The sequence below is a fragment of the Trachypithecus francoisi genome, unplaced genomic scaffold, assembly GCF_009764315.1.
Source record: "Trachypithecus francoisi isolate TF-2019V2 unplaced genomic scaffold, Tfra_2.0 Lachesis_group13, whole genome shotgun sequence".
Lineage (NCBI taxonomy): Eukaryota > Metazoa > Chordata > Mammalia > Primates > Cercopithecidae > Trachypithecus > Trachypithecus francoisi.
In genome coordinates, this window is record NW_022681458.1 from 107,081,549 (window position 1) to 107,105,766 (window position 24,218).

Sequence of the window (24,218 nt, forward strand, 5' to 3'; positions counted from 1 at the left end):
CTGAGGGTCCTGATTGTTAGAAGGAAAAACGGCAAACGGAAAGGACATCCACACCAAAACCCATCTGTACATCACCATCATCAAAGACCAAAAGTAGATAAAACCACAAAGATGGGGAAAAAGCAGTACAGAAAAGCTGGAAATTCTAAAACTCAGAGTACCTCTCCCACTCCAAAGGAACGCAGCTCCTCGTCAGCAACGGAACAAAGCTGGATGGAGACTGACTTTGACGAGCTGAGAGAAGAAGACTTCAGACAATCAAACTTCTCCAAGCTAAAGGAGGAATTACGAACCCAGCACAAGAAAACTAAAAACCTTGAAAAAAGGTTTGATGAATGGCTAACTAGAATAACCAATGCAGAGAAGTCCATAAATGAACTGATAGAGATGAGAACCATGACATGAGAACTACGTGACAAATGCACAAGCTTCAGTAATTGACTTGATCAACTGGAAGAAAGGGTATCAGTGATTGAAGATCAAATGAATGAAATGAAGCGAGAAGAGAAGTTTAGAGAAAAAAGAGTAAAAAGAAATGAACAAAGCCTCCAAGAAATATGGGACTAGGTGAAAAGATAAAATCTACGTCTGATTGGTGTGCCTGAAAGTGATGGGGAGAATGGAATGAAGTTGGAAAACAATCTGCAGGATATTATCCAGGAGAACTTCCCCAACCTAGCAAGGCAGGCCAACATTCAAATTCAGGAAATACAGAGAATGCCATAAAGATACTCCTCGAGAAGAGCAACTCCAAGACACATAATTGTCAGATTCACCAAAGTTGAAATGAAGGAAAAAATGTTAAGAGAGAAAGGTCGGGTTACCCACAAAGGGAAGCTCATCAGACTAACTCATCAGACTAACAGTGGATCTTTCGTCAGAAACTCTCCAAGCCAGAAGAGAGTGGGGGCCAATATTCAACATTCCTAAAGAAAAGAATTTTCAACCCAGAATTTCATATCCAGCCAAACTAAGCTTCATAAGTGATGGAGAAATAAAATTCTTTACAGACAAGCAAATGCTGAGAGATTTTGTCACCACCAGGCCTGCCCTACAAGAGCTCCTGAAGGAAGCACTAAATATGGAAAGGAACAATTGGTACCAGCCACTGCAAAAACATGCCAAAATATAAAGACCATCGATGCTAGGAAGAAACTGCATCAACTAACGAGCAAAATAACCAGCTAACATCATAATGACATGATCAAGTTCACACATAACAATAATAACCTTAAATGTAAATGGGCAAAATGCTCCAATTAAAAGACACAGGCTGGCAAATTGGATAAAGAGTCAAGACTCATCAATTTGCTGCATCCAGGAGACCCATCTCACACACAGAGACACATATAGGCTCAAAATAAAGGGATGGAAGAAGATCTACCAAGCAAATGGAAAACAAAAAAAGGCATGGGTTGCAATCCTAGTCTCTGATAAAACAAACTTTAAACCAACAAAGATCAGAAAGAGACAAAGAAGGCCATTACACAATGGTAAAGGGATCAATTCAACAAGAAGAGCTAACAATCCTAAATATATATGCACCCAATACAGGAGCACCTAGATTCATAAAGTAAGTCCTTAGAGACTTACAAAGAGACTTAGACTCTCACACAGTAATAATGGTAGACTTCAATACCCCACTGTCAACATTAGACAGATCAACGAGACAGAAAGTTAACAAGAATATCCAGGAATTGAACTCAACTCTGCACCAAGCAGACCTAATAGACATCTACAGAACTCTCCACCCCAAATCAACAGAATATACATTCTTCTCTGCACCACATCTCACTTATCAGACCACACTGCAAACAAACTAGAACTCAGGATTAAGAAACTCAATCAAAACTGCTCAACTACATGGAAACTGAACAACCTGCTCCTGAATGACTACTGGGAAATGAAGGCAGAAATAAAGATGTTCTTTGAAACCAATGAGAACAAAGACACAACAAACCGGAATCTCTGGGACACATTTAAAGCAGTGTGTAGAGGGAAATTTATAGCACTAAATGCCCACAAGAGAAAGCTGGAAAGATCTAAAATTGACACCCTAACATCACAATTAAAAGAACTAGAGAAGCAAGAGCACACACATTCAAAAGCTAGCAGAAGGCAAGAAATAACTAAGATCAGAGCAGAACTGAAGGAGATAGAGACACAAAAAACCCTACAAATAATCAATGAATCCAGGAGCTGGTTTTTTGAAAAGATAAAAAAAATTGATAGATCGCTAGCAAGACTAATAAAGAAGAAAAGAGAGAAGAATCAAATAGACGCAATAAAAAATGATAAAGGGGATATCACCACTGACTCCACAGAAATACAAACTACCATCAGAGAATACTCTAAACACCTCTATGCAAATAAACTAGAAAACCTAGAAGAAATGGATAAATTCCTGGACACATACACTCTCCCAAGACTAAACCAGGAAGAAGTTGAATCCCTGAATAGACCAATAACAGGCTCTGAAATTGAGGCAATAATTAATAGCCCACCAACCAAAAAAGTCCAGGACCAGACAGATTCACAGCCGAATTCTACCAGAGGTACAAGGAGGAGCTGGTACCATTCCTTCTGAAATTATTCCAATCAATAGACAAAAAGCAATACTCCCTAACTCATTTTATGAGGCCAACATCATCCTGATACCAAAGCCTGGCAGAGACACAACAAAAAAAGAGAATTTTAGACTGATATCCCTGATGAACATCAATGCAAAAATCCTCAATAAAATACTGGCAAACTGAATCCAGCAGCACATCAAAAAGCTTATCCACCATAATCAAGTGGGCTTCATCCCTGGGATGCAACACTGGTTCAACATATGGAAATCAATAAACGTAATCCAGCATATAAACAGAACCAAAGACAAAAACCACATGATTATCTCAATAGATGCAGAAAATGCCTTTGACAAAATTCAACAGCCCTTCATGACAAAAACTCTCAATAAATTTGGTATTGATGAAACATATTTCAAAATAATAAGAGTTATTTATGACAAACCCACAGCCAGTATCATACTGAATGGGAAAAAAACTGGAAGCATTCCCCTTGAAAACTGGCACAAGACAGGGATGCCCTCTCTCACCACTCCTATTCAACATAGTGTTGGAAGTTCTGGCCAGGGCAATCAGGCAAAAGAAAGAAATAAAGGGTATTCAATTATGAAAACAGGAAGTCAAATTGTCCCTGTTTGCAGATGACATGATTGTATATTTAGAAAACCCCATCGTCTCAGCCCAAAATCTCCTTAAGCTGATAAGCAACTTCAGCAAAGTCTCAGGATACAAAATCAATGTGCAAAAGTCACTAGCATTCTTATACACCAATGACAGACAGAGGGCCAAATCATGAGTAAACTCCCATTCACAATTACTTCAAAGAGAATAAAATACCTAGGAATTCAATTTACAAGGGATGTGACAGACCTCTTAAAGGAGAACTACAAACCACTGCTCAATGAAATAAAAGAGGACACAAACAAATGGAAGAACATTCCATGCTCACGGATAGGAAGAATCAATATTGTGAAAACGGCCATACTGCCCAAGGTCATTTATAGATTCAATGCCATCCCCATTAAACTACCAATGACTTTCTTCACAGAATTGGAAAAAACTACTTTAAAGTTCACATGGAACCAAAAAAGAGCCCGCATTGCCAAGACAGTCCTAAGCCAAAAGAACAAAGCTAGAGGCATCATGCTACCTGACTTCAAACTATACTACAAGGCTACAGTAACCAAAACAGTATGGTACGGGTACCAAAACAGAGATATAGACCAATGGAACAGAACAGAACCCTCAGAAATAATACCACACCTACAACCATCTGATCTTTGACAAACCTGACAAAAACAAGAAATGGGGAAAGGATTCTCTATTTAATAAATGGTGCTGGGAAAATTGGCTAGCCACAAGTAGAAAGCTGAAACTGGATCCCTTCCTTACATCTTATACAAAAGTTGATTCAAGATGGATTAGAAACTTAAATGTTAGTCCTAAAAGCATAAAAACCAGAGAGGAAAACCTAGGCAATACCATTCAGGACATAGGCATGGGCAAGGACTTCATGTCTAAAACACCAAAAGCAATGGCAACAAAAGCCAAAATTGACAAATGGGATCTAATTAAACTACAGAGTTTCTGCACAGCAAAAGAAACTACCATCAGAGTGAACCGGCAACCTACAGAATGGGAGAAAATTTTTGCAATCCACTCATCTGACAAAGGGCTAATATCCAGAACCTACAAAGAACTCAAACAAATTTACAAGAAAAAAACAAACAACCCCATCAAAAAGTAGGCAAAGGATATGAACAGACACTTCTCAAAAGAAGACATTTATGCAGACAACAGACACATGAAAAAATGCTAATCATCACTAGCCATCAGAGAAATGCAAATCAAAACCACAATGAGATACCACCTCACACCAGTTAGAATGGCAATCATTAAAACATCAGGAAACAACAGGTGCTGGAGAGGATGTGGAGAAATAGGAACACTTTTACACTTTGGTGGGACTGTAAACTAGTTCAATCATTGTGGAAGACAGTGTGGCAACTCCTCAAGGATCTAGAACTAGAAATACCATTTGACCCAGCCATCCCATTAATGAGTGTATACCCAAAGGATTATAAATTACGCTGCTATAAAGACACATGCACAGGTATGTTTATTGCGGCACTATTCACAATAGCAAAGATTTGGAATCAACCCAAATGTCCATCAGTGACAGACTGGATTAAGAAAATGTGGCACATATACACCATGGAATACTATGCAGCCATAAAAAAGGATGAGTTCGTGTCCTTTGTAGGGACATGGATGCAGCTGGAAACCATCATTCTCAGCAAACTATCACAAGAACAGAAAACCAAACACCACATGCTCTCACTCATAGGTGGGAATTGAACTATGAGAACACTTGGACACAGGAAGGGGAACATCACACACCGGGGCCTGCTGTGGGGTGGGGGGAGCAGGGAGGGATAGCATTAGGAGATATACCTAATGCAAATGACGAGTTAATGGCAGCAGCACACCAACATGGCACATGTATACATATGTAACAAACCTGCACATTGTGTACATGTACCCTAGAACTTAAAGTATAATAAAAAAGAAAAAAAAGAGAGAGAAAACATCTGTCACTCTCTGCACTTCTCTTAGATACAGAAGCAAAAATTATAGGATCTACGGTTATTTTCACTGCATAGTGTACGCCTATCAAGTGCAATGAGAGAGTGAAGAATGTTGAATATTCTCCAACAGTGCTACTGCCTGGAGAATGTGCAATTAGTGTATGATTTCCAATTCAGTTTAGGGAATTATGCAATTTATTTAAATAACAGAGGAGGCAACTTAGCCTAGTGGCTAAAAACATAGTATTTGTGTGCCTGGCTTATTTTACTTAGCATAATACCCTCTAGGTTTACTCAGGTTGTTGCAAATAACAGAATTCCTTTCCTTTTTTAAGGCTGAATAGTATTCTACTGTGTATATATACCACATTTTGAAATACATTCATCAACTGATGGACACTTAGGTTGATTCCATATGTTGGATATTGTGAATAATACTGCAATGAACATGACAGGGCATATGTCTTTTCAGGATACTGATGTCAATTATATATATATATATATATATATTTCTTTTTATATATATTATATAATATAGATTTTATATATAAATTATATATTTTTTCTATATATATTCTTTTCTATATATATTATATATATACAGAAGTGGGATTGCTATATCTATATGGCAATTTTATTTGTAGTCAATTAAAAATAAAATTTTAAAAATAAAAATTAAACATTAAAAAATTAGAGTCTTTGGAGCAGACCCAGTTGCATTCACATTCCAGATCTACACATTACTGATTATGTTGCCTTGGAAAAGTCACTTCATATCTCTAAACCTCCATTTCCTCATACGTAAAGTAAAGCATAACAGTACTATCTTATCGGGTTGTTGGGAGGATTGAGGAGCTAAGTTATGTGGAATGCTTGGAATAGGGAGTATATTATGCACATGCAATTAATGTTATATATCAGAGTAGAGTTTATATGTTTACTTCCTACTGATTTTCAATGGGCATGCTCTCGGTATAACATCATATTCCACAGATGTTTAATTTTATGTCTTTATTCAAGAGCACTTGGATAGGGAACAAAACGCTGCAGAATTTGCTATGGATTGCTTGTTCTGACTTTACCACAACTCACCCAACAGGACACACAAATGAAGTCACATTAAACACAAACTGCCTCATTTCTCTGGTTCTTTCTTCCTCCTACTTACACAGCTGCATCCTTCTGCATCCTCTTCTTCAGAGGGCAATTCAATCCCCTGGAGAGAGCTGCTTTAGATTGAGCTCCATAGACTCAGTTTCTCTCATGGAACAAAACTGGTGTCTGGTTTAAGGGGAAATATCTATACACAGGAGACTTCACTGAAGCTATCCAAGAGAAATGTAAGTAGCAAGAAGGAAGTTGATGCATAGGGAAAGGGCAAGGAAGAAAACTAGTATGTATCAAGTGCCTCCTCTCTCCTAGTCCTCCCTCCTCAGATAGTACCTATCAGCCATTAGTCCAATCTGGTTTAAGGTTCATCTGGCTCCATTATGTTGGTTAATACCTTCCTTTCCCTCTGACCAAATGTAATTGCTTTCTTCAGGCTTCACCTAGCACCAAGCTACCAAATTCCCTTATGTGGAAAAAAAGAAAAGGGGCTCATCGGGATGGTTTTTGTGGAAATCTCTCCTGCCTCTGAGGGAGGAAACACTAATGAAATAGCTAGGCAGAGTGCCATGCTCTGTCGTTGCCCCAGGTTACCATACTGCTCTAGAGACAAAGGTGAGCTAGAGCCATTTTCTTTCCCATAACACTGCAAGATCAGACCTCCTACTATAGAAGGAGAGACTACAAATAAAAATGGCTCAACCGCAGTATAAAGAGGGAAAAAAATCAAGTAGATAATATGGGCAATTCTGCTATAATATGGCCAAGATGCAGATCTTCACCACCCCATGGAGACAGATCCTTGGACTCTCCCAAGGGAACTGATGAACAGCAGGTTCTTCCAGAATCCGGATCAGAGGCAGGGCATGACATTGACTTTTCACCAAAAACAGACTCATAGTTAGGGACAATCTGGAGAGAGTGTTTGGTGAGATCCCTTATGCAGTTAGGGGGCCTAACAAAAAGAAAAATAAAATCACTCTTTTCCTATTTTTCTTGACTGAGTTTCCTTTTATTTTATTCTCTTTGTGAACCTGGCCCTCAGGATTCCAATAGAAAAACGTTTTAGAACAAACTACTTTAGAAACATCTTCATACTTTAGGGCACTGTTGTAAGCCAAGATAAAACATGAGAAATATGTTTCTTTTTTACAAAAGCCTTAATATGGACTTTGTAAATAAAACTTCTCTCTATATTTTTATTTATTATGTTTCCATTCATGAAAGTTAAACCTTTCAGCAAGGCTGACACTTGCTAAGGAGGTAAACATTCTGCCATAGCTTTTCTGTGTCTTCCAAATTGGTTCAGTAGTTCTTTCAGTAGCAAAGGCATTACAAAAGACTTATTACCCAGAGATCAGAGGCTGCCTAAGGCCACCTAAATTTCTCTGTCTGTATCAGCAGCATCATGGGATAGTCATATTTGGACTTATCCTGTGAAGGCATATTTGTCAGCTGCAACAGTCATTTTGGGTCTCCAGGAAGGCATTCAGTAATCCCACTGCATATGACTTTATATCCAGTCCAGCCAAAGTAGAGATTATATGGTTAGTTTTATGACATTGTATCAAATAATACAATGTAATTTTTAGTAACTATTAGATATTTTGGCATAAGAAATGATCTAAAGTATATATGTATACATGTTTAACATATGATAGTACATTGCACATACAATTCTCAGAATGGATAATTTAAACTGCATCTATATAAACATATACATATACACCCCTGCACACATTTCCTTATATATGCATAGACTATCTCTGTAAGGACACATGAGAAACATGGAAACATGAGATATATGAGAAATAGCAGAAGCACCTTACTCGCCAGCAACGAGTGAGGCAGGATGAATGTCCTAGAAAAGTTCACAGACAAGTAGAGGATTGAGAGGCTCAAATGTAGAAAATAAAATGCAACATGATGGGTGGTATGACAGGCATGAATGTAAGGTTATGTGTTCTCATTTGAGTAGCTAAACCCACCACTATGTTTATTTGCTACAAAATAAATTCCTATTTCTATGCTGCAGGTATTTTTTTTTTTTTTTTTTTTTTTTTTTTTTTTTTTTTTGCCAAAATATTTCCCTCATTGGCAAGAAAAAACACTGATAACATCCACAGTGGTCTGAAACTCTGCAGATGGTTTCAGGAGCCTAAATCCGAGAACACTTAAGAGGGCCTCAATTTATAATCAGAAAAGCCAAAGTTTGAATTCGAATTCAGCTACTTTCTTGGTGGGCAAATTGCCTGATGTCTAGGAACCTCAGTTCTTCATTCTGAACAATGGGAATAAAACTACTTGCAATATGTGTGTAGTAGCTGGGGTGGGGGTGAGGGGAATGTGTCTTGCTACTATGCTAGCATATAAAAGGAGCTCAACAAATGGTCATTGTTATGATGCTGGTTATTATTAATAATGGCCATAGAGGATGATAAATACTTGAGAGTTGTCTTTAACTTACCATGAAGGGAAGGGGAAAGATAAGCTCATAAAGAATAAATGCAAGCCAGAACAAATAGCTGAATATCTGTTATAGTTAAAAGCATAAATGTGCCTCCTCTTGGTTTATGAGGTCCATGATTATCTCTGTCAGCTGGGATATTCAGATAAACACACTATATTAGAGAGCAGGACTGTTCCATGGAAATCAATCAATAAAATAAAGAATCCAGTAATGACAGCAGCCTGATGATTGCTTTATTTGATCTGTTTATCTATTCATCTCTATGCCATCTGTCAGAGCTGTACCTGAGGGTAGGCGCCAGGGCCTTTACTCAGCTGCAGGACAGTCAAGGCTTATGGGTGCAAGAACCAGGCCAGCCTCAGGCACTATGGAGCAGCACATACAGATGACTGCAGGTCAGTCTGAATGATGCAGGGTTAGATTCATGCTCACAATCTTTTAGTCAGTCTGTGCCCCTGGGTTGTGATCTTCACAAGTGCTTCTCAGCTTTTGTCCTCCCTCAGGGGAAACAGAAAGGGTAGAGAAGTGTGTCTTTCCAGATCCTTCTGTGCTTATTTTAAACAAGTCAAAGGGAGAACTCAAATCTCATTCTCAAAAACCCCACATACATAATACCTGCCCCACTTACTGCACATATCCACTCGGTTTTCTGCTGCTTCTGGACAGCATGGCCAGGTCTTGTGTTTCTTCATATGTCGCCTCTTGCACATACGAACACAAGATACTAATAAGCAGTTGGACTTACAATATTTTTATGAAACCTGGAGCAGATATATAGCTATAATCTTTTCCTCCTTGGCTCTTGTCTGCAGTCTCTCTGGGCTTTTATCAATCTCAAATACTACCCCCAATACATCTTTTCGCTCAGTAATATGACTCTACTCATCACTGCTATTTGTCCACTGAGTATCTGCTATGTGTAAATCCCTGTACATATAATAATACTCCCCTCGCAACATCTCATTGAGATGGAGTGAGAATTATCTTTTTAATTCACAATTTACCAACACTAACACAGGTCCACAGAGATTAAATAAGTGTTGACGGTCACACAGATATTACATGGCAGAAAGATAATTCAAAATCAGATTGCTGGGACTCAAAATCTGTATGCTTTCCAGTGGAACTCCTTACACCAAGTCTTCTCAAATACCCTATACCTTCCTGCTCTATGCACAACACTCAAAGAGTTTCCAACTTACAAAAATAAAAAAAAAAAGTCCTGTTAATGGGATTCGAAGTGGTGGACTCAGCCAGCAGCAAAAGCCTCATGCTGTACAAGAATAATCATTCAGATGAGGTTTGTTGTTTGGAGAGGCTGAGAGATTGAGATCTAGAAAAACAGGTCAAGATACTAGCGAAAATTCTAGAATGTTCTGAGTGAAGCTACAGCTTAGGGATGTGTAAATTTTGCCTCCACATTGGCCAGGAGCAGTGGTTCTCAACTGGGGGCATTTTTGCCCCTCGGGGACACTTGGAAATGTCTGGGGACATTTTTGTTGTCACACTGAGGAAAGGGCTATTTCTAGGGGCATGCAGTAGGTAGAAGCCAGGGATGCTGCTAAATGTCCTATAAAGCAAAGCACAGGACAACCCCCTTTCCAACAAAGGATTATTCAGCTCAAATCATCAGTAGAGTCAAGTTGAGAAACCCCGGCCTTTTAAAGGGAAGGAAGCTTTAACACTCCTGCCTGGAGGCAGCCCCCACCACCCCTATGCTTGGAACGCTGGACACTGAAAGGGCCATGGCCTTCTTCCTTCATTGGATCGTGTATTAGTCTGTTTTCATGCTGTTAATAAAGACATATCAGAGACATGACAATTTACAAAAGAAAGAGGTGTAATGGACTTACAGTTCCACATGGCTGTGGAGATCTCAAAATCATGGCAGAAGGCAAGGAGGAGGAGCAAGTCACATCTTATGTCCATGGTGGCAGGCAGAGAGCTTGTGCAGGGCAATTCCCATTTGCAAAACCATTAGATCTCATGAGACTCATTCACTATCACAAGAACAGCATGGGAAAGACCTGCCTCCATGATTCAACCACTTCCCACTGGGTTCCTCCCTCAATAAGTGTTCTGGGGTCTGAGCATTCAAGTGAAGGGGAGGCATCCAGGCCTTCCTTGGCACCTGTGCAGCCTTGAGGAATGGGGTAGAGCAGTGTCTCTTATAGGGCCACTCCTGGGATTTCAAGATCATGCCTGACATCTGATGTTTCCCACTGGGGTTCTACAGAACATGTGACCTTAGAATCTAAAGCCCTCTTCTGTCATTTCTCCTACTCCCAACTTCCCCCTCCCTTCTCCATGCCCCACGACTTCCCTTCATTCTGTGCTCAACAGACTGTTCAAAACTCTCTGGCCTGTGCTTCTGCCTTTGTCTTCCATCACACATCCTTTCCAGCATGTGCCAGATCACACCCTCTGCTCCCTTCATGGTCACTTTAGGACTTACCTTACTTAGGAAGAGAGGCAGTGAGAAAAGGACCTTCTTCAGTCACAGAACCTCTCAAATGCCTGAATGACACATTCTCATGCCACTGTCCCCACAGCAATCATTTTATCTGTGCAATGTTGGGTTTGGGGCACGGATTGGAGCCAGGACCCATGAGAATTAATTGCAGGAACCAGTTCTATTCGGAGAACTTCCTAAAAACACTTCCTTCATGTAAGGCATCAGAGTTGTTTTTAAATCTCTCATTTCACTCACGGTTCTAACTTCAGGATCCAAACAATAGCAGAGAAGGATACTATTGTTAAATAAATTAGTGGAAAATAACACATGATGAGCCACGTGTCACTGAAAGTATATTTTACGATGCTATATTTATTACATACATTCTGAGTAAATGAAACCTTTTAACCTTGAAGACACGTGGAAAAACAATGCCCTTCGCTTGGCGCTTGTTAGGGGAGAATTTACCCTGTGAATAGTATGACTTTATATCAAAAAATAAACTAGGATTTCAAAATCCCAGAGAACAGAGCCTTAAATAATGTGTTGAGATGGTAACTTAAAAGATATCTGGAGCCTATGCAAACCCAGAGTCAGAAATTATATATCTCTTTTACTTCCTCATAAAACATTCTCTACAATAGAATATTTCACCTTTCATCTAAAAACATCTCTCTTCTCCTTGCCTCTACCTCATAAATAACAGTAGTGAAGGAGAAAAATTAAGTTGGTACCCACATTGTCTGAGATGTGTTTCAGAGGACAATTACTTTCCAGAGCAGTTTCAGATCAAAATGGTATCATGTTTTCTCATGAATTAGGTCAAGGAGCCTTGTGTCACAACTCAAATAATGTTGTAAGACAAAATGTCGTTCTCTGCCACATGCAGCTCTGTAAGCTGATCTTCTTAAGCTTTTGAAATACTGGAAGCAGATAAAACGTTAATACATCAAGGATAGCCAGCTACTCAGATAACAAGCAATGGCGATGGGGGAGGCACATCTTTATGTGCTAAATGATGCTCAGAATCACATAGTGCTTCATGGGTGTTCCATCCACTTCACAGCCCTTCATGAGTTGGCTGAGGCAGACAGTTAATCCACATGGATATGACACAGTGGGGGGGGGGGGGGGGGACCAGGTGGAAAAGGCTGCATAACATGTGAAGACAAAATGTGTTCTAACAAAGGGAATTTGGTGAAATTAAACTCAGTTAACATTGACCAAATACCTTCTACATGGCAGACACAGAATACACATAAGGATCTTACTAACATGAGCTAATATTCACTATTCAGTCTCATAAGCTATATTCTGAGTTTGCACACACACAACAGAAAATGAGATTCTCAGGTGAGGGGTAGAGATGGTTTAGATGATTTACCAAGAAAGACATCCTTGAAGTAGAGTTTGGAAGACTGAATGGGAGTTTTTGGTTAAACAAGATGGAAGGGATAATCTAGGAAAATAGAACATTTATTTACTCAAATGACACAATGTATTTGTAGGAGGGATCATAGGAAAATGTACACTAAGATTGGAAAAATGCCTAAGGGTGAGAGCCAAGGGATCCTCAGAGGTCAGCTGAATAAGCTGATTTAGCCAGGAGAAAAGGATAAGCAGGAGAAAGTTTTGTGACTGTACCTAGAGAAAGTCAGCACACATAGGAAGTGGCGTCTGGGCTAAGACTTGGCCTGATTGTATGGTCTAAGCTTCGTGAAGAGAGAGTGCTACAGAAGTAGGTTGTGGGACCAAAGTATATGAGTTTTGAAGCATGGTGCATAAGCACTATGAATGACATCAAATAGTGACACCGAACAGAGGAAAAAAAATCTCTGCAAAACACGGCACCCCTTTGGCATCGAGAAATTTCGTTCATTATGAAAAGGGCAGCTAGAAGAGCACTCGTAGAGACTGAGATGTTCAGCAGGAGATGGCAGATTCCCAGTAGACATGGAAATACCCAGCAGATGCCTAGCAGGAAACAGTGGAAGCTAGGTCAACATGTAGTGCCCAGAGGATATTGACAGAAGAGCAGAAGCAGTATGGTGCAAAGTAAACCTGCTTAGCAATTCACTGTAACTTCAAGGTACGATTAAGGCCTTCTAGGGCTCTACAGATTCTCCATGAATGATTGTGAACACGATCCAGTGGTATTAGAGACATCATCAATGGCTCTGACTGGGATCTTCAGGCTAGTGAAGACTAGGGTGATTGAAGTTTTATATTTATTAAAGAATAAAATTGAGTAACGTGACATGAGCTTGGCTCTTGGGTAGCAAGAAAATTGATATCAGAGATTGGAAAAATGGTAGTTCATGTAATATAGAAACGAAACATCTGGTTAAACTTTTTCATATGGTGAACTAGGAGGCAGGTATTACTACTTAGTCTACAGCTCTAAGAGAAGAGGTTGAAAAACAGCATTAGTGGGTTGTGTTGGTTGATTTGGAATTGTCTGACCTGCAAGCAAAAATGAAATGATAGAGAGAGAGCAATATATGAGACTTCACATGTTTGAAAATTTGACTATTTCAAGATGCCAAAGCTAAGAAATTAGAATTTTAAAAATTGAAAGAGTTCTGAGTGACATGTAAAACCTCTTTCAGTTGATTAAAGTGACTCAATGCAAAGATTATATTAAGATACTACCTATTCCATCTATAGTTTCAAACAGTCTTAATGTGGCTAAGTTTCACCATTAGGTTGAAATAGAAAGAGGCATGGAGGAGAAAATGCAATGAAATAAATCAGTATTGAGTGTTAGTCTAATCCTCTAGTGTACTCACATGCATCTGAAATTGACTAGAAGAAAATCAATCAGAAGACTACCAAGTTTCAAAGAAATTTCATTGCTAAACAAAAGCTTTGACTATTTCAATGGTACAATACCCTCTGGGTCCTCTAGTTTGTAAGCAGGAAGAAGGATGAAAACGTTATGCATTCCCCAGGGAGGGCATGCTCTCCAACAGCCTCTTCAGAGGTGGCCAAGAAAGACATGCAAAAGGAAGAAAAATCTCTCCAAGGACACAGCCAGGGGCAAAGAAGGAAAACAAACTAGGGAGCTACCCCCAGAGAGCATTATCAGGACCCAAATAAGAAAATTCACTCATTGTCAAGGTAGGGGGCCTTCGAAATGCTTGCCATTCCATAACTGCTAAGGACCAGTAACTGAGTTGTGTCTGGCATCCTTCCTTTTCAGGATCTTGTCCTGAGGTTATTCCATCTGTGCTCTATCACTAAATATTGGATGTGGGGTGGGAAGGAGAACTTGTCCGTTTAGTATACAAGTTGCTAAGCCAAGAGAGGGAATATTCACAACTCATGGAGAGACTACCCATCACTCAGAAATTGTGGGCTTTGAGCTAGATACACTGACTGGATACTTTGGGTCAGAACTTTGTTGGGAGGGAATTGAATTGTATTGTGTGTGGGAATAAGGGAACATATGGATGTTTAGTGACCACAGGGGCAGATGGTAGCAGGGATATCTTTCTGATCACTACACGTTTGTGGGTGGAGTTTTGTTGGGAAGAAGCTTCCCAGCCAGGACCACATTTCCCAGCCTCCTTGCAGTTGAGACCATGTGACTTGTTCTGGCCAATGACATGTGAACAGAGGTAATGTGTGTCCCTTCCAGTTTGTGATCGTTAAGTACCCCGTGGACCTTCCTTCCCCATATTCTTTTCCCATCATATGGGCACCTTGGAGTCCAGGCATTGGCAAGTGATACCGTTAAGCTTTGTGTTCCCACCCAGATTTCATCCTGAATCGTAATTTCCAGGTGTCGAGGGAGAAACCTGGTGGGAAGTGATTGGATTATGGGGGCAGTTCCCCCATGCTGTTCTCATGATAGTGACTTCTCACAAGATCTGATGGTTTTATAAGAGTTTGAAAGTTCTTCGTCACTATTCTCTCTCCTGCCACCATGTGAGAAGGTCCAAGCTTGCTTCCCCTTTGCCTTCCACCATGATTGTAAGTTTTCTGAGGCCTCCCAGCCATGTGGAACTGGAAGTCAATTAAACCTCTTTCCTTTACAAATTACCCAGTCTCAGGTATTTTTTATAGCAGTGTGAGAATGGACTAATACAACCGAACAAGATAGAAAGAGCCTAGATCCCAGAGCAACCACTTCAAGGAAGGCCAGCTAGAAAATATATTCAGGAATACCCACACTGGATAATGAGAAATAATCTCCATCAACTTAAGTCACTGTGATTTTGTTGTTGTTGTTGTTGTTGTTACAGCAGCTGGTGTGAATTAGCCTAATACAACCAGCATAAGTGGGTGCAGAGAGGTAAAAAAATATCACACTGTGGTGAGGAAGCTAAAATAGTTTGATACTATTGAAACATACGATGAACAGACAGAAGTGGCAGGAGGAGAGGTTGAAAAGGTAGATAAAATAGAGAAGTGTTTCTCAAGGTGTGACTCATGAGCTGCCTGTATCAGAATCATTTGGGAGTCTAATTAAAAATGCAGAGACTCCACCCCTGGCTGACAGACCCTCTTAAGAAGGAAATCATAAAGATACATTTTTAACAAGAACCTAAGTGATTCAAATGCACACCATAAGTTGAGAACTACCTAGCTGGATGGTGACAGACCTTGTGTATCGTGTTGAGATTTCTTTATTTTCTTATGCAGTCAATTGTCTGGTGAAAGCTAATTTAGAGGGCAGAAATATGATTATATCTCAGTAGGGATAAACTCCTTGAGGACAAAGGCTTGGTTGGTTTGGGTTACTTCTGTATCCTTAGTGCCTTAAAAAGTATCCAGAGTTACACAGGTACTCAGTAAATAGTTTTTGAATAAAAGAGTCAAATTTGAGTTTTAAATCAGAATTGACAAGGAAGTGTGGATAATGAATTGGAAGGGAAGATAATGGCTGCTTAGTGACCTGTTAGGAAGCTATTAAAATTGTTCAGGTGTGAGATGATGTATCTTTAAGTTAAGGCAATGGCAGTAAGAATAGAAGAGAGGATGGTTTTGAAATCGATTTAGAAGGATAAACTGGTGTGAGTTAGTGAACGATTTAAGTAAGTGGGTGGGAGAAAGAGAAGAGTCTAAGACTCTGATTTTTTTTCTTGGCTGATGAAATTGATGATGGCACTATTAACATGAGTAGTCAAATCAGTTTTCAGGAGAAGATGATGCTTTCAGTGCTGTCTATCTTGAGTTTGAGATTTTGATAAAACATATTTGATACATGGTTGTCTGTATGTTTCAAGAGCATGTGCAAAATAACTGGGCTATAGATGTAGATTTGGGAGTCTTCCATTCATTCCATTTATTGATTCATTCAATAAACAAACATGTACTGAATGTTTACCTCATTAGACACTTGCCTAGGGGTTAGACAAACAAAGATGCTTTTAAAAGTCTTAGAGTTTCATGAAAGGACTGGAGTAGTAATCACCCTGAAAAAGATATGCCCATGGAGGCCACAGAGGCGCACCCAACCCAACTGGGAGGTTGAGAGAAAGTTTTGTGGTGGAGGCCTTAAGAGAAACTGCACTCTAAGTAGAAGCATCCCCATGGACAGAAGTCAGTTGCAGCAAATTCAGGGAGGTAGAAGCCAAACTGCAATGGGTTGAGGAGTGAATGGAAGATTAGGAAGCAAGGGCAGTGAGTTTAAGACAACTGTTTTGTGAAATTTTGAGGAGAAAGGACAAAGAAAAGAAATAGGTCAGTAGCTAGAGGGAGCATTAAAGAGATCCAAAAATTCCATTTAGAAAAAGAGAGTCAATTTTTTTTTTTTTTTTGAAGAAGGAGCAGGAAAGGTTGAAGTTATAAGAGAGAGAGGAGAAAACTGATGAAGAAAAGCCACAGAGGAGACAGGACAGGATGGGGTACATTCAGGGTGATAGAATGAGCTGTGGACAGGAGATGAAAGGCCTCTTCCACTGCTCGTGTGGGGAGGGAGTGCACAGACGAAGATTTTGTCTGGACGTGGGAGGGAGGACTGGAAAGCGGGAACTGCAGGGTGCGTGTGTGGCAAGCACTGTGAGGGGTTTTGGAGATGGAGGACTGCACAAGCCAGCATGGAATATGCTCCTTGGATTTAAATGAGAAGAGGAAAATGAAAAAGAAAAAGCTATAGTATTTAAAGAGAAGCTAAAAACCAATCAATACAACATGCCAGAAAACTCATTTGCCTGAGGATAATTTTCATTTTTATAAAGATACATTTGTTCCCAAAGTAGGAGAACTCTATTGCATCCCAGTAAGCTGTTAGGTATCTATCTTTACAACCCTGTGCCCAGGAGAGTGCCTGATCCATGATAAGCACTAAAAAAAGAGCTGCTGTATGATTCCTGGGCCCAGTCAACACCTCTAGAACATCTTTATCTGTTCCTAACAGCTATACATTTGGATTATAATGAAACAAATATTCTAATTAATTCTAATTACTAATAATTAAAAGTAATAGCCAACCCCATCAGTAAAATACCTTCTCCTAAAGGCCCTGGACCAACAAAAGTGACAAGCATTACATTCGGAAGGCCTGAACATGGTTCCATACAATTGGGATAGAATTCATGACACCACTTCTGGTTACTCAGAGTGCTTTGTAGGCCTCTTTATATTCAGACAAGATTCTTTTGGATTTAGAGTAAGATTTAAATAATCTCCTAAAACAACATATGTTCAACTCATAACTGTTACCAAACATATGCTCAGAATGGATAAGCCAGAAGCTGTGATTTATGCAAGAAGAGAAGGCAGCATGCATGTCTATCCTATTCCGTTCTCAGATTCCTGCAGACCCAATATGAAAATAGTCATGGAAATTTCATTATTTCATTCTTCAGATGAACCCAAAGAGTGAAATAGGAATGGAATTGGATCGAAGATGCTACATTCCCACCATACCCACCACCAGCAGCGTCCCGTCATCTTCAGCAGCAGCAGCAGCACTTTGAAAAGATCTGCAGCCTCTGCACAGAGCGAGGTGCTGTACTGGTGATCACAGGCGCAGGCCATGCTTGTGATCTTGGGAAGCTCACCGCAGTCCAGTGACACAGCTAGAGGAAGAAAGAACATTAATTCGTGACTAGATGTGGCTGTCTCCCAGCCATGTGACCTGAGCCAATTCATAATTCAGGCCAGTGGTTCTCTATCCTCACTACTTTTAAAAATCGGGTTATACAAACCCCTACCCCTGGTCAACTGTATCAGTCTGAAAGGAAGGATATGTTAGGGGATCCAGGCATCCGGGTTTTTTAAAGGTTCTTGTACACTTTTTAATTAAATTTTTATTTTGAGATACAGATTCACATGCAGCTGCGCAAAATGATACAGAGAGATCCTGCGTATGCTTTGCATGATTTCTCCTGATGGAAACATCTTGCAAAAGGATAGTACAATATCACAACAGAATACCAACATTGATACCATAAAATACCGAGCAGTCTGATCACCACAACAGTCCCTCATGTTACTCTTAACCACACGCACCTGCTTTCCACTGCCACCTCCTTAGTAACCCCTGGTAAACACTAACCTGTTCTCCATTTTTACAATTTTGTCACTTTGAGAATAGGATATAAATGGAACCATACAGTATGTGATCTTAGGGATTAGCTTTTTTTTCACTCAGCCTAATACCCCTGAGATCCAACCGTATGGCTGTGTTTATCAATATTTTGTTCCTTTTTATGGCTGAGTAGTGTTCCAGAGTTTAACTGTCCACTTGTTAAAGGATGTGTTGTTTCCTATTTTAGGCTATTTTAATAAAATGGCTGTGAACATTTGTGCATAGGTTTGTGTGTGAAAATCAGTGTGATTTCTTTGAGATAAATTCCCAAGTGTACATTTGCCCGGTCATAAGATAGTTGCATATTTAATAAGAAACTGCAGAATTGTTTCTCAGAATGGCCATACCATTACACATTCCCATTAGCAATGCAGGAATGATCCAGTTTCTCTGCATCCTTCTCAGCATTTGTTGCTGCCACTGATTTTGTTTTAGATATTCTGTATTTCTCATTGTAGTTTACATTTGCATTTACCTGATGGCTAATGACGTCGGACATATTTTCCTGTGCTTATCTGCCATCTGCACATCCTCTTCAGTGCTTTACCCATTTTCTAATTGGATCATATGGTTTCTTAATGTTGACTTTAGAGGGTATTTTATACATACATATATATATGTATCCATTCATAAAATATATAAAAAATTATATATATATTCCAGAGACTAGGCCTTTGTCATATACATGGTTTATAATTTTTTTTTCTCTCAGTTTGTAGACTATCTCTTTATCCTCTTAAAAAGGTCTTTCATAGAGCAAAAGTTTTAAATGTTGATAAGGTCTGATTTATCAGTCTTCCTTTTATGGGTTATGTTATTGGTTTTCTTTAGCTACTCCTTAGGTTAGGTGTGCTAGCAAGAAGTTCTCTTAGTTTTGCTTCTTTTGCAAATACCTTTATTTCCCCTTTATTTGAGGAGGACATTTTCACCAGATAGAGAATTCAGAGCTGACAATTCTTTCCTTTTCATATCTGAAAGATGTTACACCGCTTCCTTCTCGGCCTTCATGCTTTTAGAGTAGAAACACGCTATCTACTGAAACAGGTGGTATAAGCAGTGTATCATTTCTCACTGGCTGCCCTCAAGATGTGTTAGTTTTCAGAAGTATAATTACACTGCCTCAACAGGGATTTGTTTGGGTTTATCCTACTTGGGGTTCATTCAGCTTGTTGAATATATAGGTTTATATCTTTTTGCCGTATTTTAGAGTTTTCAGCCATCATTTCTTTGAATGCCTTTTCAGTTCCATTGTCTCTCTTCTTTTTTTCTGGAATGCTGATGAGACAAATGTTAGTCTTTTGGTTTTGTCCCATGTGTCCCTGAGACTGTTCATCTTTATTTTCAGGTTATTTTCTCTCTGTTGTTTATATTTGGTAAATTCTATTTATCTTTCCTCAAGTTTGTGGAGTTTCTCCTCTGTCATCTCCACTCTACTATGCAGTTCGTTCAGCAAGGCTTTTATTTCAGTTATTGTATTTTTTCAATTCTATGATTTCCATGTAATTCCTTTTTATAAGTTATATTTCTTTGCTGAGATTTTCTAGTTTGTCCCTTTGTTTCAAGTGAATTTGTAATTGCTTACTGGAGACTGTGTAATGTGGAATGTATTTCTTCCTGTGGATAGAGGTCAAAAAGTTTAAAAACACTTAGAAAGGTAGAGACTAAAAATGCAGGAAGTACAGATGTCTTAAATTTAGAATAGCTAGAACTTCTTATCACCATAATAATGTATAGGACCCAGAACATGTCCCCAGCTCTAATTGGAGATATTTGTTCCAGAAATCACCTCATCTATGAGGCTCTCCCCGTCCTCTCTGCCCAGAGAGTTTTCATCCCGACCTCTTCTGAACTATATTTTGGTTGTCTCGGTTGCACTTGTTACTCTGTAATGTATCTGTTTAGGTGTCTGTTTTTTCTAATAGACTGAGGTTAGAGAGTGAGTTGTATTCACATATGTGTCTAATCCAATAATAGAAACATAGTATTTACTAAATTGATCATCCAAAGATAAATAAGGCATCAGTAGATGAATCATCAATAGATGCAAATCTAGTGGGTGAAACTTTAGTGAGAAACAGGATATTTACATAGTGTACAGTGGTTATATCAGAGAATGCTCTTTTTAGGAAATACATACCAGAATATTTGAAGGAGGGAGGGAGAGAGAATATGTAACTCTTCTGTAAGTCTGAAATTATTTCAAAGTTCAGAGTTTAGTAGGTGAATTAATAAATTAAAGACAAATGTTATTAACAAGTACAGAGAGTAATGGTCTTATGGCTAGTTGGTCATAGAGACAACTCGACTGCATTTATGTAATTCACACAGAGACTGCTTAGGTGTTTTTGTTCTAAGACCATAAGGCAGGAACACAGTTCAGACCTGCTCTATCCACAAAACCTCAAAAATAGGAGGCCTTGACAATGCCTGTGTGCATCACTAGTCCATCTCATTTAGCTGAACCAAAGGGTCACTTCACAGTTACAAGTTGGTTGGTGACCAGGACATCCAGTCAAAAGGCATGGTAGCTCATGCCTATAATCCCAGCACTTTGAGAGGCCAAGGCAAGAAGACAGCTTGAACCCAGGAGTTAGAGACCAGCCTGGGCACAAAGAGAGTCCCATCTCTATAAAAATTTTTTTAAAAAAACTAGCCCAGCATGATGGCATGTGCCTGTAGTCCCAGCCACTTCAGGAGGCTGAGGCAGGAAGCTCTCTTGAGCCCAGGAGTTCAAGGCTGCAGTGAGCTATGATTTCACCACTGCACTACAGCCTGGGTGACAGAGCAAGACCCTGTCTCCAAGCAATAAATAAATAAATGAATGGTCTAAATGGTCAGAATCCTCATGGCTATGGGAAAGCACCAGCTGCCTGCCTTTTACCCACCTCACCCCTGTTCAGGCACATAGTTAGCACTGTGTCAGCCACAGGTTTCCCATCTTGACTTTCTCTCTCCAGAGTAAAAAATCCCCACCAACAAGCTCATTTAGAAAGAATTCCCTTGCAAACTTTCTATGCAAGTTTATGGGCATATGCTTTATTATTTCTTTAAAATTGTATGAAGGCATGGCTCAGTTTGCTGTTCTGTAGTATTACATTTGCAGTATTATAATAGCACCAAACTGCTAGGCTGAGAGTTCGATTCAAATGACCAGTTGCTCCACACACCAATTAGTTAAACCAACTTGGTTTCTATTTAGTGATTTTACCAGGTGTCTGGCCCAATTACATAAATCAAGTGTTGTCTCAACATAGAGCAAATCTAACTATCCAATGCCATAATCTCCTCTTGGCCCAGGATGACTGCAAAAAGACACCCCCAGGACAGTGGAAACAGAAGACCGTTTGGTAATTGTATCCCTTTTGTGAAGCAAAGTGACTTATACTTGCACAACTCCTGGTCGGCCCCAATACCCAGGGGCTGATGGGGAAATAGAAAGGTGAAAGGAGAAGGTGGTGCTGGGTCCTTCATAAACTGAAGGTTAGGGAAGGGATGCCTCAGACTAGATGTAGACCCCAAGCCCCTGTTTTCTGCTACGATGTTGAAAACGTGCCTTTTAACCTACAAGGCTTTTAATTTTCTGCCTCTCTTTTCTATGTCCCTGGACACTTTGCGGTCTCAGGAGAATTCAGGGTCAAACGTGATCATTTATAACAATTCCTACAATAAAATGTTATGGGATGATGATGCCAAGCTCCAACTTTAATTTCTCTTGTGAACTATTATATTTCCTGAAAACAAAGATACATGTAAGGAAGAGACAAAGGGATATAAGGAAGGGAACCAGAGTGGGAATTAGGAGGCTCCCGGGCTCTAATCCCAGCTGAGTTATACTTCATAGTGAGCTGGGTGACTTCAAGCAAAACCCATAACTTTTGCATTCTTAGCTACAAAATGAGAGTTTAGATTCAATGATCTCTAAGATCACTATTATGTCTAAAACAGTACTTCTAAGTAAACAATTCCCCTTTGCAAAACTAACCCCCTCAGCAGACTGGATAGGCCAAATGGACCCCTGTCTCCCAGACACTTCATAGTTAAGGTTAAGGTTACTTTTAGCAACCTTTTAGATCTAGATTTCAGGACCTAATCCTGAATATAATACATGTACATGTGTGTATATATACAGACAGATGAATAGTTTGGATACTTGGATAGTCACATAGATACACTTATAAATATGAACACACATATATACTATGTAATAGATACTAAATATTCTATACATACACTATATGTGTGTGTGTATTTTTAACTACCTCATCACATACTACTTCACAAACAAAAGGAATCACTCCTCATTAGTAAAAGAGGCCAATTTTAAAACATTACAAAGGTCACATTTACACAAAATATATAGGACATCACCATAAGTGCATTGACAAGAACCAGAGTCAGGCCACAGAACAAGCAGAAAATATCCAGAATGGGAGGACAGGAAACTTCAAAGAAGACATCCTCAAAAGCATCAGCATGCAGACCACACCTGCCGGTGCATATCAAGTGAGAGCTCAGACACACAAGGTGGTGCTAATGTGGATAAAATATGGATAAGAAGAGACAAGATAGCAGCTAAATGAATAAAATTGAGACATTGGAAAAATGAAACACAGCCCTTCGAGCCAAGTGGCCAACATCAATATCCAATTCAGAAAAGTCTGGAAAGGTGATGTACAGACTACCAAACAGAGCAGAAACTCTGAATGATTTCAAGAGTCATACTTCCTGTGCACCTGTAGACAGACAAGGATGCAGAGCCCTGCTGGAGAGCCCGCCAGTGGGGAGGGTAGACTGAGTGCAAGGCTGCAGGCAAAAGACCCAAGTCCCAGCTGGACGCGGTGCCTCACGCCTGTAATCCCAGCACTTTGGGAGGCCAAGGTGGGCGGATCACTTGAGGTCAGGAGTTTGAAACCAGCCTGACCAACATGGCAAGACCCTGTCTCTACTAAAAACACAAAACAATTGGCCAGGCATGGTGGTGGGTGCCTGTAATCTCAGCTACTTGGGAGGCTGAGGCAGGAGAACTACTTGAACCCGGGAGGTGGAGGTTGCAGTGAGCAAAAATCACGCCACTACACTCCAGCCTGGGCAACAAAGCAAGACTCCATCTCAAAAAGAAAAGAAAAAAGACCCAGGTCCCAGACACAAGTCAACCACTACCTAGGAAGTGTGTTATGTAACTTTTTGTCTGTATCTTTTTTCAGGAAATCAAGGCACAACCAGCAATTCTTCCCTCACAGCGTGATTGGAAGAGTGAAACAAGAGAATGGATGTGAAAACCCTTTGGAGAAATGTATCATCCACTCTGTATACAGATGTGAATGATTACTATTTTTATTGAGTCATTAGAATCAGGTCAGAATGCATTATTCAGGGAGGGTCTCGGGATGTGGGCAGCTCTCTCATTTGGGAGGAGTTTTGGAGGGAAGCATCTTATGTGTAGGACCAGAATCCCCAGCAAGCATGTGTGGTTACCACTTCCAAGTGT

The 24,218-nt window shown here is 39.7% G+C and overlaps 1 long non-coding RNA gene across 1 annotated transcript in view; it reads left to right on the plus strand.

Annotated features, from left to right (window-relative positions):
• The window catches only part of LOC117095418, a 28,953-nt gene extending 4,938 nt beyond the window's left edge, over nucleotides 1-24,015 (plus strand). Inside the window, exon 3 of the long non-coding RNA XR_004441969.1 lies at nucleotides 23,935-24,015. This is a non-coding gene — a long non-coding RNA (uncharacterized LOC117095418). The remainder of the gene's footprint in view (nucleotides 1-23,934) is intronic.
• The last annotated feature ends 203 nt before the right edge of the window (nucleotides 24,016-24,218 follow it).